Below are 21,347 nucleotides of genomic sequence, written 5' to 3'. Positions count from 1 at the left end.
TGCCTTTGCCAATTTCCACGGCCTCTTTGACTCCCCCTGCCTCTGAATTTTCCTCTTCCACCTGCGTGTTGTTGTTGTTGATTTTGGGACTGTTGTTGCTGCTGCTGCTGCTGCTGGCCATAATTCTGATTACCTGTTCGGCCACCTCCTTGACCGCGTCCACGGCCTCCTCTACCTCGTCCTCTTCCTGAACTCGTGTAGAAGGCCTGTTGCTCTGAACTGTTTTTACTTTGTGAAGACTGTTGGTCTTCACCCAAGCTCTTCTCTTCGATAATCAGCATAGACACCAAATCTGTAAAGTTGGGAATGTTTTCCCGAGTCTGGATAGACGTCTTGAACGCCTTGTATTGTGGCCCGAGACCACGTAAACAGACTTCCACCTTGTCATCATCATCTACTGACACACCAATAGATGCAAGGGATTCCACAATACCCTTTATCTTTAACGCATAGTCATTCACAGACATGCTCTTTTTCTCCACAGTATGAAGTTCATTCTTCAACTGTATCTTACGTGCCTTGGTATTTGTTTCATAGAGCTTTACCAAGGTGTCCCACGCCTCCTTGGGGGACTTGGCATCCTGAATGTGCCCAATCATGGTGTCCTGGATACTAATGGAAAGCCAATACATAACCTTCCTGGCTCCTTGGTTCCAGTCTTTAAACTCTTTTACATCTGCAGCAGTCGGATTTATATCCGGTATCTCCGGTGCCTCTTCATGCTCACCTTCTATGTAGTCCCAATAGCCTTTTCCCATCAGGAAATTAGTCAACCTGAACCTCCAAGCATGGAAGTTATTCTTGTCCAGCTTCTCAGCCACAATCTGTGTTATGCCATCATTAGACATCTTGCCAAACACACAACTTTACCAGAAACTGCACTCTGGTTTTTCTGCACAAATGCTGTATTTTCTGCACAGCGGTACTGCAGTACTCTCAAATGTCACAACCAGTGACTTCAATGCACATACATACACCCAATGGCAACTGTAGACCTCTTTGCAGCACCCACAGTGTCTGCACAGTCAATCTGTCTTCCTGCAGTTCTTAAAACAGAGTTCTGCAGAGAATCGATGACTTACCCGCAGTGCTCGAAATTGCCTGCTTTCTGAAAAACGGAGGTCCAGACGCGCCCGAAACGCGTTTTCGGCCCGAAAAGTTCAGTCCAAAGGACTGTATAGTTGCCCTAGAGCTTCACTCCCGCGAAGAAAGCTCCTCAATCGGAGATCGTTTGCCGGTGCCTCCCGTAGAGCTCCCGACAAGGGTGTAGTCACCAACACAATAGGGAAGAGTAGTTGAAGCTCTTACCCTCGTACCGCTTCCTGTGGTTCTCTTGCTTGCAGCTCAGCCCTTAGCACGAACCAGGCTCTGATACCATGAAAAGATGCAGGGGGGAAGAGAGCTTGAGCTCTTGCAAGCACACACACACACTCACAAAACCCTAATAGAGAACACACAAGGTGAGAGGCTGAAAATCTTCTTCTTCTCTACTCAACACTCAACACACACTATACAAGATAAGAGTACACAATAATATGAAAGGTACTCAACCAATACATACACGGGTTCTCTATAGTGTGAACCCGACTAAATGAGCTGGCGCTATAACTATGCCAGTCTCTAGAATGGCTGTCACACAGCCTGTCATCCCACTGGCCGCATATCACCCAAGATCTCACCAACCATGCCAGTGGTGTAAGTGTGGGGCCTATCCCCCAGGCGGGTCATCAGTGTCCATCGCCTCACTAGAGCTCGATATCTCAACATGGATGTCTCAAACATGTCATCTACAAGAAGTCAAGCAAATACAAAGAGTGGGGTGCACCATCATTGAGGTGTACATCTTCATCGACAACAAATAAAGACTTAGAAGGCATCAATGTAATAGCCTCTAAGGCTCTAGGAACACATTTGTAAATCCTAGATAACCACACCTATATTCCAAACCTTGTACGCCTAATGTTATAAAGGCATCTTATGTCCAATACCACTTATTCCATTCTTTCATAGTTGGTATTGAGGGGGGGTATTAAGAGACTAAGGTTATGTAGAAGGGTGAGAGAAGGGTGTGAGTGTGAATGGACTTGAGGTCCACTTGTTCACCTATTTAAAGGTGAGGCCATGAGGCATTTGGTATATGTGAGCAAGACCTAGTTGTATGTATAAGCAACTTAATAAGCAAGATATTATTCTTGTACTTTTTGAGTCTCTCCTCTCCACACACTTGATCTAGCATGAGCACCACGTTTTCTCAACATGAACAGTTTACCATTTCACGATGTGAACTATTTTTGCAGTTTCACGACACAACTAGATCTAGTTCAGAAACCTAGTATTGTCAAATTAAGGCTAGGGAAGTGCTTGAGATCACTACAATTAGAACAAGGTAATGCTGATTTATGAGTACAAAAATAAGCTCATGACGTGAATGATTCTCTGACATCTCACACCATGAACTACTATCTGCAATCTCACGGCCATAGAAAACAAAGAAAATCAGATCGACAATACCGTACCAAAATTCAATTGGGGTAGCAAATTAGCTTATCAAATCACATTCACATGCACTTGAGATCTAGAAAGCTCATCAGAGTTGACCTCACTCCCGACGACAGTGTATCAAATCACCCAAGGATCTTCCTATCAAAAGAGTGTTGGTTTAGGCCACTCAGTGTGAGCACTCAATTGAGTGTCTTAAGGAATCTAACCTCTGTCGAGATAAGTAGTGAAGAATCCATGGAAGAAGGGCTATGATTCTCTGGGTAGAAAATCAGATCGACAATATCGTACCAAAATTCAATTGGGGTAGCAAATTTGCTTATCAAATCACATTCACATGCACTTGAGGTCTAGAAAGCTCATCAGAGATGACCTCACTCCCGACGACAGTGTATCAAATCACCCAGGATCTTCCTATCAAAAGAGTGTTGGTTTAGGCCACTAAGTGTGAGCACTCAATTGAGTGTCTTAAGGAATCTAACCACTTTCGAGATAAGTAGTGAAGAATCCATGGAAGAAGGGGTACGATTCTGTGGGTTTGGGGAAGAGGAGAAACCACCCCTCCCCTACAAGATCTAGTGGTATCATTCATATAGCCCATGGATTTTTTGGTTCCAAACTAGCAATGATGAGTAAGTTTGTTGTCAAGAAAGATTTTTAGCAAGAGAGATTGTAAATTTTAACACATAACCTCACTTACCCATGGGGTCACTTAAAAAAGTTTGATAGTTTTCCACATCAAAATATTGGTATGACTAAGTCATCCACTTGGTTGAGAATAAGGCTAGTATGACTAAGTCATCCAACCACTTGGTTGAGAATAAGGCTAGTATGACTAAGTCATCCAACCACTTGGTTGAGAATAAGTCATCCATCTGGTTGAGAATAAGGCTAACCCTATGGCCATGCGGTCATAGGGTTAGTCATCCACCAATAAGGCTGACCCTATGGCCATGTGGTCATAGGGTTAATAAAGCTAGAGAAATTCATGGTCTAGAAGAGCAAGGATGCCCCGTGCTAATAGTGCAAGAAGACAATAATAGTGCGAGAGAGCTTGTAAATTTGAAAACATAACCTAATTTTGCCATGGGGATGATTCCAATTTTGATAATTTTCAACATCAAAATACTAGAATTACTTGGCCATCCAGATGGCCGAGAGAGATTAGTGACCCTATGACCTTGTGGCAATAGGTTTAATAGAGCTAGAGGGATTGCAAAATTGCATTCATAACATCATTTGGTGCAAATGCAAATTCAAGGAATTTGTTTAGCAAACAAGGATGACCCTTTCCTCAAAGCACAAATAGTGAGTAGAGAGCTTGCAAAGTTTGGCAATTTTGAACATCAAAATAAGTAGACTTAGCCAACGAAAAACTTCTCTTCACTCACCCATGAGATAGATGGTGGATGGGAACTCCACTAAATTTAGGCTAAGGTATTTCCCTTAGGAGTCTATGATGGCATTCTTGGTATGGATTGGCTTACAAAAAATCAATTTGATTATCCATTGACATAAGGGAACCATATCCTTCTTAGATCTATAAGGAAACAAAGCCTGAGGGATTAGAACCTCAAAGTTTCCATTGCTACAGTTATTCAAAGATTCCAAGCTACTAAAAGGGCTTAAAAAGAAGAAGACTATTTATGTAGTCAAACTGAACCCAACTACCAAAACCTAAAGAGCAAGAATGGCTAATTGGTTATGTTGATCTATTCCCTGAAGAACTCTCAGAAATGCCTCCTACTACTTGAGAAGTGGAGCATGAGATCGAGTTGATATCGGGAGCCCAACCCACATCCAAGAATGCCTATAGAATGGTAGTGCTTCTTTACGGATAGAGTGGATTCAGGATTTGTTGTCTCAAAAGATGGGATCTATGCTTACCCTTTAAAAATGTAGGCAGTGGCCATAATGCAAATCACTAAAGGAATTCCTAGGATTTTTAGGGCTGATGGGATGGTATATAATCTTCATACCCTATTATGCCTAGATAGCTTCTCCATTAACTGCTACATTAAAAAAGAATTTTCCGTTTCAATGGACCTCTAAATCTCAGAGCGCTGATAAATTAAAGTTTACTGTGATAACAAGCCATGTTCTTAAGTTTCCAGACTTCAACAAACCTTTTAAAGTGGTCTCATTAATGCAAGCGGCTTTTCCAAAGGGGAGTTCTTATGCGTGAAGGTCATGCAGTGGCCTATGAAGTCAGAAAACTCAAGCCACATGAAAAGAATTATGCAATCATGACTTGGAACTACTTGCTATGGTTTATATATTAAGGTTGTGGAGACCCTATCTACTAGGGTAGAGGTTCACCTTGATGTGATCTATCTCATCAGAGTTTAAAATGAATCTTTACTCAAGATGGTCAATGAATGCCAGAGGTGATGGATGCAAACTCTTCAAGAGTTTGATTTTGAGATAAAATATAGGCTAGGTAAGGAAAATGTGGTGGCAACAGAAATGTCTTCTTGCTTGTAATCTCTGTGCTCACTAATCCCTTGATTGGGGAAATTAGAGAAAGGCTTGACCAGGATAACTTCTTCTCACACCAATAGTGATCTTAGTCATTCGACAAAGTAAGACTCCTCAAGAATTAAAGAAAGTTCACGGATACAAGTTAGATGAGGGATGTCTATTCTTTATAACAAATTGGCTATGTGTTCACAATGTACCCAAGATAAAAATGAGGATCTTAATTGAGGCAATTTCAGGGCATCCAGGCAAAATTAAAACCAATGTTTTGTTAGTACTTTCAGCCTGCCCATTAGCCTGCGGATGGTAAGCTATAGACTTTTTGTGCATAATCATATGGGTTTTAGTTAATTCATCTATCACCTCATTTAAGAAATGAGATCCCCTATCACTCACAAGCTCCACAGGACACCCAAACCTGGTCATTATGTCTCGAAGCTTTATTATTCTTCAAAGCTACAGCTTCTACCCATTTAGTACAATAGTCTGTTGCAACCAAAATATACCTGCATCCTTTCCTTGTTGTAGGCTTAACAGGTCCCACAAAAATCCATCCCCCACTTCTGGAAAGGCTCTAGTGGCAGTAGAGGATGATCTGACATTCTATCCTTATTATCTGGCTGACCAGTCTTTTGACATATGACACACCTCTTAGCATACTCATGTGCATCCTTCAAAACTGTGGGCCACCACAATCCAGCCTAGAGAATTATATCTCCTGAGAAATGTCCACTTGCTGCACCAGAATGCGCTTCTTGACTAACAGCATTCTGTTCAAAATCTAGAACACACCTTCTGATGACTTGATCAATGCCCTTCCTATATAATGCCCCTGCAATTACCAAAAAAGGTCTACTCTTCAAAGCAAACTTCCTCCTCTGATCTGCTGTAAACTCACGTGGAATAATGCCTTCAGTCATAAATGTCAATAATTGGTCATACCAAGAATTCGACACAGCAGCCTGAACTTCAAATAATGAAGCATCTAGTAAATCATCATTCACTCCCACTGGTTCTTCACCTGTATCTAACCTACTCAAGTAATTAGCAATGGCATGTTCTTTTCCTGGAGTATGAAGAATAACAAAATCAAACTCCTGTAATAACAATATCCACCTAGCCAACCTTCCTGTTAGCAATGGCTTCTTGATTAGGTACAACAAAGCTTGGTGGTCAACATGGAAAATTACCCTATTTTCCAACAAATAGTGCCTAAATTTTTTCAAAGCATATACCATGCCCAATGCTTCTCTTTCAGTGATAGCATAATTCCTCTCAGAGAGCTGATGTGAGTACTATGCTTGCATGATACACTCTGCTTGCATGATACACTGGCCTAAACCAACCTCTGTCTTTTTCCTACATCAACACTGCTCCTATGGCCACATCAGACGCATCACAAAGACATGAAAAGGCAAAGACCAATCCGGAGACTATAGAATTGGCGCAACAGAGATCATCTTCTTTAAAAGTTGGAATGATCTTTCCTGAGGATCAGCCCAAACAAAAGCCACTTCTTTCTTAGTTAAGTGTGTTAGTGGTAAACACACATTAGCTAAATATCTGAGATACCTTGAATGCCACTTAATTTGACCCACATATCTCATCAACTCTTTAACATTGACTGGAGCCTTTGTAGATTGGATTGCTTCAATCTTGTTTACATCAATGGCCATCCCTTCACTCGAAACCACATGACCAAGTAGTACCCCACTTCTAACAGCTAAGACACTCTTGTAAGGATTCAGTGCCATCCTGAACTGTCTACATCTCTCCAAACATAACTTTAGATGCAGCAAATGCAAGTATTTCTTGCCAAATACCAAAAAATCATCTACAAAAACCCTCATAAAATCCTGCAAATATGGCTCAAATACCTTATGTGCCACAAAATTGAATGATGGTGGTCCATTCTTCAAGCCAAAACTCATTACTGTATACACAAATGCACCCCACTCAGTAATGAAGGCTGTTTTGTATTGATCGTCCTGAGCAACTTTAATCTGATTATACCCAGAAAACCCATCCAAAAAGCTATACATTTCATGACCTGCAAACAACTGCATCCAAAACTGCATCACAAAATAGCATTGGAAAAGGATCAGTAATAGTTGTTGCATTAAGCTTTATATATTCCACACAAACTCTCAGTTTCCCATTCTTCTTAGGTACCACTATAATTGGAGACAACCCTGACACCTCATTCATTGGCTTGATGAAGCCTACTGCCAACAACTTATCTATCTCCTCCTTAACCTGCTTTGCAAAACTAGGGTTCATTATGTACCTTTGCTGCACAATCGAAACTGCCTGCAAGTTAATATGATGTTGATTAATGCAGGGTCTATACCTTTCACCTGAGAATACTCCCAAGCAAATACATCCATGTATTCTTGCAACAACTGTAACAACTCCTTCAATAATTCTCCTTCTGAATCGGCTTCTGTACCTGATCCCTAATTCCTTTCTGCTTCTTCCAATCTATTGGTCCCTTTGCTTTGGATCTAGTGATAGCCATGACTTCAACATCATCAACTTGCATGCATTCATTACAATCACAAACCCACTCTTACTTATCTTCTTGCTTGTGCTGCTCCTGAGTTGGTTGACTAACAGCATCATACTCCTTCTGATCTGAGAGATCAACCAAAAGTACATTAGCTTGAGTTGGTTGTTTTGCTGATTCTGTTGATGTTGCTGTTGTTGTTGCTGTTGCTGTCCTCCTTGTTGGTTACCCTGATTATACCTTAACACAGGCATTCCCCGTTCTTCTCTATGCCTAACCCACAATGCACAATTCAAGCCTACCCAATGATCTGGTGCACCATAGTACACCCAAGGCATAGCACTCCTATCATTATTCTCCTCCTCCCTCCATGGTGGTCTTGGAGGTCTAGGTCTCTGAAATGGTGTTCTGCCCCTAAATGGAGCTACTTGATTTGCTCCTACATCAACTCTACCTCTTCTTGCATCAGGTGTAGGCTGTCCTCTGCTTTTAGGATTATACCAACACTGAGTTGTGGTGTGACCATGCCTTTCACAAATGTGACAATACTGCTTCTCCTTTGGTGCTACCACATAATACCCAAATTTTTTCAACTTACTTACCAAAGTCCGCCTCTTTGGGATGCTTATCCTTCTGTTTTTTCTTCTTACTTCTCTCCTTTCTTTTTCTTTTGTCCTCCTCTTCATCACTTTCTGATGATGTATCTGAATCCTCCTCCTTGTCTGAATCTGATGTTGCATCTGACCCTTCTTCGAAATCAGAAATATTATCTCTACTACTCTTTGCTTTTGTCATACCTAGCCTCTTTTCAACTCTTGCTACACCAGCAAGATCATTGATTCCTCTAGCAATGTCAATGCTTACCACAGCATTCTTCAAACTACGACTTAATCCTTTCAAGAAATATCCTGCCAACATCTCATTAGTGGGTCTTTCATTGCCCTGCAATCTTTCAACCAAATTTTTGAATTTTTGAGCATAGTCTTCCACCAACATATTCTTCTGCCTAATGTCCCTGAGTTTTCTTAGAACATCGATTGGAGTCTTTTCCTTCTTGAACCTCTGCAAAAATGCTGTCCTCAAAGCATTATAATTAACAAAATGTGGTATACCATACTGGCTAAACCAGCTCATGGCTTTACCTTCTAATGTAGCTGTAAACTGTTGAAGTTTAATTGGATCATTGTATAAAGCCTGATAACCGCTTGCTTGCCATCTAGTTTCAAACTGGGCTACATGGCAATCTGCATTTTCCTTGGACCCTCCTCTGAATTTAGCGGTGGTTGAGAGGTGGTTGAGCCATGAGGTTCGGCTATGGTGGTCTCCTAGGTCTTTGCCTGGTAGCCCCCTGTCGTGGGTCAAACTGCAGACTTCTTCATACTCTTGCAGATCTTACTACCAAGAGTAAAGCCCCTACCAATTGCCTCACTTGTCTTCCCCTACTGCTCCAAAATTCTCCCCCCGTTGGTCTACTGCTCGATTTTTAGTAGAGAGTGGACTCTTTTGACCATCTTGTGCATCTTGATCGTAATGAAATGGATCAATATTGCCTGCCTGGGCCTGTGCCCTTGTATAATAAACTCTGGCTACTCTTCTCTCCCTCTTTGACATGCATCCTCTCTGGCATTCATCGCCTTTGTCCAAACAGGACAAACCCGGCAGGATTGCCAATTGTGTTGGGCCTCATCAACACAAACACAAATACAACAAGCAAACACAATTTCTCCGCAAGAAACATGTTGATTAGGCAAAAACAAAAATTTAGACAGAGCAGAAACTTAAATGTAGATAGAAATCTGACAGAGCAAGGTCACACAAGAGAGATAAACACCTTGAAATCTGCTTCATTCTCCTCCATATTACATTACTTCCCCTTCTTTTCTACCTTGCCCAAAACGTTACTCCTTCCCCCAAAACGTTACTCTTGAATAACAGTTACATATCTTGACTTCCAAGATCCCAAGACATTGTTAATTTCCAAGATCCCAAGACATTCATCAGACATTCCTACCACCTTATAGTTCCGACTTACCGACTTACTAAATATCCAACTAAGCATATATCCGACTTAGTAATATTCAACCTAAGAGAACTATGCCTTCAACATCCATCGAGCTCCAGGCTGGCCAGTATCTAGAATACCTAGTAGACACAAATGGTGCATACTTTTTTGTTGACTAGCTTGTGTCTAGTTTCTGTAGAAGGTAAGTATGCATTTATTATATCTAACACATGTGATATGCTCTGAAGAAGTATCATCAAGAACAAAGAAATTGGTTAAAGATAAGTCATAGAGATTTTGTTAGATGAGCAGATGACACCAAAGATATGGGGAAAGATGAGATGCACAAGGTCACCCAATAGGGATAGTACTGGGAAATATTTGAAACATATGGCTGTACTTAATGTACTTGGGACGCATAGATATACATGGAACATATGGATGTGCTTGGAACACTTACAGTCCACAGTTGAGGTCTGCATTTGAGGACAGCTGCGATATAAGAGGGAGGGATGTAACTATTTGGCCCTCCTAGCTCTTTTTCCCATCATGGAACACATGATCGGACACATGGATACATTGATGAAAGCATGGAAATAGGGTTCATGAAGTTGGCACAAGAAAAAGCACTAGTTTTGGTAAAAAGGAGGGAAAATTAGAAAAGCAAATTGAGTTGACTAGCAAGCCAAGGGCACCATTGGAAAGAGGAGACTTAGCCAAACCAAAAAGCTAAAGAAAAAGCAGCTCCAAGGCCAAAAAGCAAGGCCCTCAATCTAGAAAAGCATAAATCAATAAATTTAGGAAAATATGAGCAATATTTTATTATTACTAAAATATTAAAGAAAAAAGAGGAAAGCAAAGCATAAAGTATTGCTTTTGGCAAAAAGCAATGCCCTTCCCAAGTATAAAAGAAGCTAGATCCCTCTTGTTTTGGGCATCAAGCTTGTGGAGAGCAAGGAGACCCTCATCTTCATCCACTCGCCATTGCTTAGCTCAGTCCGCCCCAGAGCCACTGTTGCACCAGCCCAACCCGGCCCCACCGTCCTAGCCTTTGCCTGACCACCGCCCACCTTCGCACAATCGCCGCCCTCTTTAAGATTCAAGATTTGAATTTAGACTTAGAGCTTGGACTTGGAACTTGGACTTGGGATTTGGACTTTGATTTGGACTTGAAACTTGGAGCTTGGACTTGGAACTTGGACTTGGGATTTGGACTTGGAGCTTGGACTTGGACTTCGAACTTGGAGCCTGGACTTGGAACTTGGACCTGGGATTTGGACTTGGAGCTTGGACTTGGACTTGGAACTTCGAGCTTGGACTTGGAACTTGGAACTTGTGTTAGCAGTCATCTGTTGTCTGTGTACAATGAGATCCTTTGTTGTGGGTGTGCCCGTGTAGGAGCTTTTCTCATCCATGTTTTCCCTATTCTTTTTTGGTCATGTGGTAGTCTTGTGCTAGTTGACTCCTATTGTACTAGTCGACAGGTGATTTGTCCTGGCCGACTTGATTTTTGCTGCCAACTGGCTTTTAGGTTGGTTGTGGACATTCAGTAGTGCTATCGGCTACTTTTAAGCTGGTCGACTAGCACTAAAGGGTGGAATTAATGCCACCCTTGGTCCCCCACTCCATCTTGTATCGGATTCTTGTGTATATAGCATAGCTTATACAGCTTCTCTCTCTCTACACTTCTGCGTTTTGTTCTCCACAGCATTTGTCTCATTTTTTCACTGTGCATTCCGACATGGTATCAGAGCCCCAGGTGGCTTGAAGTTTGGAGACAATGGGAGCTTGAGGGTTTGCTATTTTATAGTGCTGATTGGATATTTGCTGGGCTGTTCGGGACTTGGAGATCAGGTAAAAGGAGATCACCGTTGGACAACCACCTTGCATAGTGTTTGCAGCCTCTGCTTCATTTTTTTTCCCGCCCACCCTCCCTTCACAAGACCTTGTAAACCTTGAGATGATAGATTTTCTTGAGATGGCTCAGAAGCATGTGAAGATCCCCACTCTCCCCACATTCTTGGTGGATCGACAAATCGACAGGACCAACTATGGTATCTGGAACGTAATGATGGAGTCTATATTGGAGTCTTATGACTTGGCTGGTTTCATTGTGGTTCGTGTTCCATGGCCAGAGTTGGAGGACAGGATTTTTCCCTCTACTTGGAAAGAATACCAGACTCAGGCACAGTTGTGGGATCGTGTCAATGCCCGTGTGTATTCTTCCATGTTCCTTAATTGCACACCACAAGTGATTAATCATAAACATATGATGCTGGCCAGAGGGATTTGGCAGCATTTGGCTTCTCTGTATAATAGGGTATCACCCATAAAGCGGATTTCCTTGGAAGTACAGGTGCGGGTGATGAATCTTGCAAAGTCTTTGCGATGTGGGAGCACATCAACAAGTTGTAGGCTCTTCATCACGAGGTTCTTCAGGCTAGGAAGGAGATATCTTCAGAGAGGACATGGCCATCACCTTGTTGTCTCATCTCACCTCTTAGTATATTTAGCTTTCTACTCCTCTTTGATCACTAGTGGGAGGCTCTGCACCATCACATGGGAAGAGCTTGTGCCTATGGTCTTGGTCCAGGAAGAGCATTTTTGAACCCTCCACATGGTGGAGGCTCTAAGGCCTTGACTGGCCAATGGTCGAAAGGCCGTAACAACAGCACCAACAATAAGGGCAAAGGGAAGTATTCATCGGAGAAGACTTCTAAAAAGAAGCATGATTTAGAGTGTGATACTTTGAAGGGCGAGAGGACCTGTAACAATTCAAAAGTCTCTTTTTTTTACTAGTAAAATCGCCCTAAAAGCACTTTAGCAAACCATCGCTTTCTCCTTGGGCACTTTATCGCTTGCCCATATCTTCTTGCTATCTCTTTTTCTACATAGCGAGCAATATCTTTGCTTGATTTCATTCTACACCACTTCTCTACATTATCTATACCACACTGTGACTACTGAAATTTGTTGGCACAAATATGGTGGACAAAAGAGAAGGCAACCTTCATCTAAGGTGAGATCTTCTTCTCCATTCAAACTTTTTTAGTTTTTCTTTTATTTGATTCCGTTATAATGCATCTAATTCTCCATGAACTTGATGCGATGCATTGAGTTTGCACGTAAACTGAAGGTTGAGAACAATCTACACTCAATCTTCTCCTAAAACGACCATGCATCTTGACAATTATTCTTATTCCTTCTCCTCTACCCTCAATGATTTGGCAACCATATTGATGTGTTGCATCAAAATCTAGGCCCACAAGTTCATCCCTTCTCATCTCTCCCTTTGGTTTTCCATACCAATTTACAACAATGTAAGTCATCTTTCAATGTTCTCCTACTTGCCTTTTTTCTATAAAAATTAGTTTATTTCTTAATTCATTCTTAAATTCTTCTTTTTTTATCATATAGAAGTAGAATAACTTTTGTTTTACTTTTAATGTCTTCTGATTTCCTTTTCTTGTCTTATAGAAGCTTGTTTTGCTCTATTTCTTGCATATTTTTGTTTTTGATTTTCTCGTGATAGCCTTGTTGTTGCTCACTTTAATGGTTAGCTCCAACTTATTGATTTTTTTTGGATTTGATTGATTGAACCAATTGATAATTATTTTCCTAAATCTATTTCTTTTTATCTTTAAAGTAGGGGTAACGAGATGAGGAAGTCCTCTAAGAGGCCTACCATTGAGGCTCCAGAATTTGATTCACCTCCTCAAATACAAGCTGCAAAGAAGGCAAGAAAGGGACATTCTAAAAAAATTACAACGGAAGCCCAAGCTGCTACTTTACCTAGGAAAAGATTCCTCTACCAACAAGTGGAGGCTTTACAACAACATGAGAAGAGCGATGGTGCTGCAGGTGTCAAGCATACCAACACAATGTTGGATGCTATTTCAAAGAAAGAAATACAAACTCAAACTCAAAATCCACCAGGTTTTGGGACCGTTGCCACTTTTCCTCCCCAGGGTATTGCTACGACAAAAGCCTTCACCCAAAAGAGATTTATAGCTTCATCACCATCCTCTGTTGATGAAGATGAAGAAGAGAATCAGAAGGAGGACGAACCTATGTCTATTCCAGTGAGAGCTAGGACAAAGACAACAACTTATTATGTACCCCCTAGGAAGAACTCATGGTTTTATAATTGCACCAAAAGATAGACCTCAACTCCAGCACGTACATCAATTAAAACTCTTCCTTATCTTCAACATGAGTGAAGTCTTTCTAGGGTTGATGGTGGTCTTTTTTTCATTGCTAGGCACTCTAGCAAGGATAATCTTCTCAGAGGTCAAAAGTCTTGTGGCAAAGTGTTAAAGGTGGATTATACAGGGGAAGAGAGAGATGATTTGTTTCTTTTATTATTGATGATACGAACAACATTTGAGAGTTTCTAGTGAGCCAAAATGATCTTCAAGTGGGTCTTTGTGGTCTTGTGAAACTAACTTGTGCATTGGAAAAAAATGACTTGTTAGTGAGCTTAGGACCTTTTCTTGACTTCGACTACTGCAGCCTCTAATGTTGCTAGCTTAGAGGTCACCCCTCAAGAGCCTCCAAGGTCTTCTGCACTTGACTCTCATGGGAAAGGAGGGAAACAGAGAGAAGTTAAAAGGACTTCTATGTCTACAAGATCTCGAGAAGATCTCGAGATGAGAGGACATCTCATAAAAACATCAATTTGTCAAGTGAGGAGGATTTTGTATCTTCAGACGACAACGAGGAGCTTGACATTATCACTCCTGGTGGTGAACTTGGCACAGTTACACTCTCAAATCAACAAAATAAAATAAGGGAGATAATTAAACAACATAAACTTGTGCTCAAATGGTAGGATTTTAAACTTGCCAATGGAAAAGATACATCGTCTACCTGTTGATACACCATCTGGTAGAAGATCAATGGAGATTAGAGAACCTCACATAGTACATGTCAATAATCTTAAGAAGAAAATGAAGGTAGATCCCCATGCCACAGTGGTTCCATTTATTGTTTTGGTAGGCCCCCAAGATTGTCCCAATAAAAATAGCTTTAAAATGGTAGAATGTTAGAATTATAACTATTATGTCATTGGTGGGGGATCACACTCTGTTGAAGCTAGGAGGGAACTATTAAAGGAAAATCCAAATAGTCTTAAAGTCAATATTAGATAAAGTGGGAAAAGTCCCATTCCCATGAAAAAAGTGGGGGTATGGTAAACTCATCCAAAAGTTTGTCAAAACATATTCATGTGACATATCATTGGAAAGAGCTTGAAAAGTAGAATCTAGATCTACTTTGTCCGACAAATTTGGAGTTTACATGTTCAAGTTATGGCCAAAACAAATTTTTTAAATACATTCCCATTTTGAGGGATTTTTCCCATTTTATCTAATATTGACTTCTTACAAAATCTATGCTACTCTCACAGTTGAAGAGGTAAAACTTCTTGCATGGGATCATAATAATGATAATGACTACCGTGCAAAGATGTCCCAGATTGAGAAAATCAGGTTTTTTCACCATGAGATTGAGTGGAGGGTCACTCTCAAGAAACTGATGATACTGAAGCAGATGATGGTTGGAGTTGGAGCTGGTGTGTTTGAAGAATATTTTTGCTAGCATAAATGCTCTAACCAAGTTGGGTCTCTGCAGACTATGATAGGTTTTTTCGTGCCCAAGATATGTTCCCCCAATAGATGTGTCCCTGACCAAACCCAAGAATAAGAATAAGCATCGGGTAGGTACAAAATCAGAGAATAAGGGTTGTTGCATGGCCACCTGCTACCACACAACTAGTTGTATCAAATGTTGCATGTGTAGGGTGGCGATGTTAGAGTAAGAGAGAAGCGAATGGTTGCAAGAAGAAAGGGAAGAGACTTGAGAAGAGAGTGAGAAAGCCAAGGGGAAGAGACTTGAGAAGAGAGTGAGAAAGCCAAGGGGATTTTCTATGTTAGAGCTTTGTGGATGGCTGCAGGTGTATGGTGATTATAAGTAGATGATACAGGATTTGACTGAGAAGCTTGTATCTATCCAGAGCAGAGAGTGCAAGAGGTGATAGAGGATCTTGCTCAATTTCTCTTGATGTTGTTGAGGTGGGTGAAAGCCTGCACGGAGTGGTTGCAAAGCCATTTGTTACTTGTTCCTTCGCCAGGGAATTTAAGGGAAAATAAATTGAATAGTTTTGTTGGAATTCCCATGTTTCTTGAGGCTCTCTTTCTCTACCCAAGTCTCACGATTGTTGAGACACGCAATTTGACCATCTATATGCAAGAGGTTCCTTATAATATTTTAGATGGATGAGTGATTTTTTATCAACTTTTGTTGTCTGGTTTGATATTATTGAGAGAATATATGTGTGAGTGAGGTTCTAAGTCTAGTGAGTCACGTCTGAACCAGAAAGCTTAGTTTTTTTGAGTCAACAGGGCTTGACAGAGTCAATTGAGTCAGCTAAGTATTTGGGTTAATTAGCTTTGTTGACTCTGTCAAGCCCTGTTGACTCTGTCAACAGGGCTTGACAGAGTCAATTGAGTCAGCTGAGTATTTGGGTTAATTAGCTATTGTTATTGAAAGGTGGGTCTTGTATTATTTAACACTTGTGAACTTGGGGCTGACCATCAGAGAGTATTCAGAAATCAATCAGATAGGTTGGGCACCGCTAGTGGCCTAGGTGTCGATTGTGTCAAGTCAGATAGGAGTTAGTTACGATCACAGCAGCTAAGGCCCAGTAGGAGTTAGCTTAGGATATTCAAGACTAGATCTAGCCTCTTTGAGTTGGAGGGAAGTGTTTGTAGGGTCTGGCCTAACTGTCAAAGATGAGTCAGCAGAGAAGTCAGACATAATTGAAGGGAAAGGTGTTCCAAAGTCAGAAGGGTGTCACGGGCTGCTGTGAAACTCTGAGTGTAGAGAGTTGAGTCGTCTTGGTGGGGTTTGAAGTTTTTGAGGGTGTGAGATCCCTGTCCCCACCGCACAACAAATTCAGGGGTTTGAAGTTTTTGAGGGTGTGAGATCCCTGTCCCCACTGCGCAACAAATTCAGGGGTGCTAGCAGTGGAAGTAGCACTTCTTGCACGGGGCAGGGTCCCACACTCGAGGCCACGGATATCCGGACAAGAGACTAATCCATGGGTTTTTCCAAAACCGAACTCGGAAAAACTTCCTTTGCCCGGAAAGCACGGGCAATTCCACCAGGATAATGTTTCCCTAACGTTGTCAAAAGCCTTAACTAACTGAACTGATCTGACCGAACTCGTAAGTTCCATAGTCAGATCAAGGGAGAGATTGCACTTGGATCATAGAGACCAATGCTTTTTTCCTCATCGAGAGGCACAACCGTTGATTCTTTTTCCATAGAACAAATTTTGTCCGGGATTTATTTCATCTATCGAACTAAACAAAAATTGAGTCTTGATTTACGGATCCATCAGTCCAGCCTAACCCCATCCAGTCTCATGGGTTAGCCAACCACCCAACCATTGTAGTGATGGGATCCAATTAAGAAATTGGTTAGGTTTTGTCCCGGGTACCAGGGAAAAGAGTTCCCAAGCCCCCTAGCTGGATGTTCATGCAAACATAAAACTAGTCACACCACTTACACACCCAATATGAAATTGCCTTTTTCACAGTTCAATTCAAATGAGAAGCTGCCTTTTTCACAGTTCAATTCAAATGAGAAGCTTCTCATGAAGCATTTCTCTAATCTAAAAGTAATATCTATCCTTGTCTAATTGGAGACCAAAATAATGGCTTTTTAATACTTTTATGCTAATTAATTTATGGTAAAATTAAGAATCAATCCATAATTGGATAATGATCCAATTAGTGGTTATTCTAATCACATGAATAATACTGAACCTTATTCTTTCAAATTTATTGAGAATTATCAGTAATAGCAGAGCGGAGCTATGGTAAGATTTCTGAAAAATAAACATATAAATCATTTTCATTCATAATATGAAAAGAGGATTTCCTACCATATTCTAGGATTTCCTACCATATTCTAGGATTAGGATTAATCATCCTAGATTAATTGAATGATTCTCATTATAATCATGGAAAATTTGATTTTTATGTTTATGCATAAATAGTAATTAGCAAAAGAGGAATTTCTAGTAATTCATTTTTAATGTTAAAAGAGAAATTCTTATGACATTTGGAATTCCATCATTGACATGGGAAAAGAGAAATTCCTAGTATATTGGAATTAATGAATATTTTAATTAAATTCAAAGATAAAATTTAGATAAATTTATTTTATCTATGAGAAATATTTAAATGTTAAAAGAGGAATTCCTATGACATTTGGAACTCCATCATTGAGATGGGAAAAGAGAAATTCCTAGTATATTGAAATTAATGAGTATTTTAATTAAATTCAAAGATAAAATTTAGATAAATTTATTATATCTATGAGAAATATTTAAATGTTAAAAGAGGAATTCCTATGACATTTGGAATTCCATCATTGAGATGGGAAAAGAGAAATTCCTAGTATATTGGAATTAATGAGTATTTTAATTAAATTCAAAGATAAAATTTAGATAAATTTATTATATCTATGCGAAATATTTAAATGTTAAAAGAGGAATTCCTATGACATTTGGAATTCCATCATTGAGATGGGAAAAGAGAAATTCCTAGTATATTGGAATTAATGAAAGTATTTTAATTAAATTCAAAGATGAAATTTAGATAAATTTATTTTATCTATGAGAAATATTTAAATGTTAAAAGAGGGGAATTCCTATGACATTTGGAATTCCATCATTTAGATGGGAAAAGAGAAATTCCTAACATATTGAATTTATGGGTATTTTATTTTAGATAAAATTACTTTATGGAAAATAATTGATGAATAAAAGAGGAATACCCATGACATTGGAATGCAATTAATTAAATGCGAAAAGAAGAATTCCCATGGTTATTGAGATCCAAGAAATTAAATGGAAAGAAGAGGAAATTTTAGTATAATTCAATTTATGATTACTTATCAAAAGTGGAAATATGGGTAGAATTAATTTCTGTAAATCCCATGAATTCTTCTATTCCAAAAGAGGAATATTGAATATAATTCATTTGAGAAATTGAGAATGAATATGGAACTAATAGTCGAGAAAAAGAACCTTTAATTAGGCCAAGCAATTGGTAAAAATTTAGGAAAAAGTCACATTATCAGGATCAACCTAGAAAAAGCTATTAAATGGGAATAGCATGTGAATGGATGAGATAAGATGAAAATAGGATGGATAAGATGTGATGTAATGAGAATGGATGTGGATGTGTATGTGGAAGAATGAATGTGGATGTGGATGTGTATGTTGAAGAATGGATGTGGATGTGTATGTGGAAGAATGGATGTGGATGTGTATGTGGAAGTATGGATGTGGATGTGTATGTGGAAGAATGGATGTTTGTGTATGTGGAAGGATGGATATGGACGTGTATGTGGAAGAATGGATATGGATGTGTATGTGAAATAATGGATGTGGATATGTATGTGAAAGGATGTGATGTTGATGTGAGTGAATAATTGAGATATAATGTGATGAGAATCCGTATGTGAGTGAATGAGATGTGATGTCATATGAATTGGATGTAAATGAATGATATGGGATGTGAGTGGATGAGATGTGGTCATATGAATTAGATGTAAATGAATGATATGGGATGTGAGTGGATGAGATGTGATGTGATGTGAATCGGGAAAAGAATGAATGAGATGAGATGAAAAATGATATGATTGGATGAGAATAAGAATATATATGAATTGGATATGGATTAAGTAATGTGGACAGATGTGGAACAATGTGAAAAGGCGAGAGTTCATTATAGAAGCTGTATTTATGACCTGTTTTTTAATGACTGTTTTATGTCAATAATGCTGGGAAAGCATTTTGACCGTCTTGAGATTCAAGTCGTGGAGACCTAACTGATAAAGTTGCAACAGCTGACGGAGAGTGAACGGAGGACATCTCACGTAGCAAGGTTGGCCGAGGTCTTGACCAGCCTCGGTTCGATTTAAATGGTGAGCTTCCGGTACGGTGGATGAGGGACCAAGGAAGCGGCCTATGAGTGAAGCGCTAGGTCACCTACGAAGGATCCTAGAGGGTGCTGATGACCATACGGTGGTCAGGCTCTGGGTTGCCGAAGATACCCACACGTGCTCCGGGGAAGATATTGGAACAAGGAGTAAGAGTTGTTTTCTAAAACCGGGCATGGATCTGGTTGATTGACCTTGTTGGTCCTCAACAGATGAGTCCATGGCTCTTTTATATGGATCCATTGGTTGATCTTGCTGATCTTCAATGGAGATTCCATTTTTGATCTCTGAATATATTGCCAGCTACTATGAGCTAGGAACTATCGAAAAGACCCTTGAGTGAACAGGTGGTGAGCGTTGTGGTTACCAATGATGCCATAGATACACCAATGAAGGAATGATTGGAAATAAGGATTCAACCGGATATTTTGGAGGAATATGATCAATGACACTATGGTTTCATTAAATTGATTTTTTTAAAGATAGCTGAATTTGTGAAAAAGGCAATTTCATATTGTGGGTGTGTAAGTGGTGTGACTAGCGTTAAATTTGCATGAATATCTGGCTAGGGGGCTTGGGAACTCTTTTCCTTGGTACCCGGCCGTGACAAAACCTAAACAAATTCCTAATTGGATCCCATCACTACAGTGGTCGGGCGGTTGGCTAACCCATGGGACTGTGTGGGGTTAGGTTGGACTCATGGATCCGTAAAATGAGACTCAATTCTGTTATAGTATGATAGATGAAGTAAATCCTGGATAGTAATTGTTCTATGCAAAAAGAATCAACGTATGTGCCTCTCGATGGGAAAAAAAGCGTTGGTTTCTATGATCCAAGTGCAAGTTTCTTCCTTGATCTGACCAAGTGACTCACAAGTTCAGTCGGATCAGTTTGGTCAGTAATGACCCTGACTACGTTAGAGTACAAATATCCTAGAGGAATCGCCCGTACTTTCCGGTAGGGGGAAGTTTTTTCGGGTTCGGTTTTTGAAGAACCAAGGGGATTAGTCTCTTATCCGAATATCAGTGGTGGGCGAGTCCCCGAGTGAGGGACCCTGCCCCGTGTAAGAAGTGCTACTTCTGCTGCTAGCACCCCCGAATCTCTTGCGCGGAGGAGGCAGGGATCTTTCAATGAGAGGGACGATCAGTGAACTACTTGTCCATATGTCGATCTGAATCAAGCAAAAATGTCGTGGAACCAATTCCAGTTCTTAATACAAAAAATAGACTACCGTTGAATTAACTAGTTTTCCCTTGAACAAAATCACCAAGAATCTAGTTAGAGAGTCAGTCAAATGATGGTTGGGTAGATTACCTGATGACAGATAAAGGATTCTCATTATGAAATTATGGATTAAGGAAAAAGGGTTTTGTGGAACCAATCTCAAACTTGGAATTTTACTTGCATAGAACCTCTGTTTTCTTTTAAAGGACTGTTTTACGCCAGGATGCTAGAGGAAGCATTTGTTGTGTTTAAACTAAGACGAGGCTCATTGCAACAATAGGCGGGGAGTCGTCGACGGACGTCGCTTGCGGCAAAGCCTGCTGAGGTCTTGACCAGCCTCGGTACGGTTAAAATGGTGCGCTTCCAGTACAATGGGCGAGGACCAATGAAGCGGTCTCTGCGTGAAGTGCTAGGACACCTAAGTAGGATCCTAGAGGGTTCTTACTAAGTGATGCACGGGCTCGCGGTTGCTAGGACACCCATGCGTGAATTGAGGAAGATTCAGATGGACTAAAAAGAATGACTTTTGTGAGTCAAATTTTGACAATGGATCTTAGAGGAATCTTGCTAGCATCTCTCTCATTTTACAAAGGTCCAAGCATTGGATTGGTAGAGTTAGAGGGC

Source organism: Cibotium barometz, chromosome 37 (genome assembly GCF_041138505.1).
Source record: "Cibotium barometz isolate CiBa-2024 chromosome 37, ASM4113850v1, whole genome shotgun sequence".
Classification (NCBI taxonomy): Eukaryota; Viridiplantae; Streptophyta; class Polypodiopsida; order Cyatheales; family Cibotiaceae; genus Cibotium; species Cibotium barometz.
The sequence above is the reverse complement of the archived record's forward strand: the minus strand, read 5'-3'. Positions refer to the sequence as shown.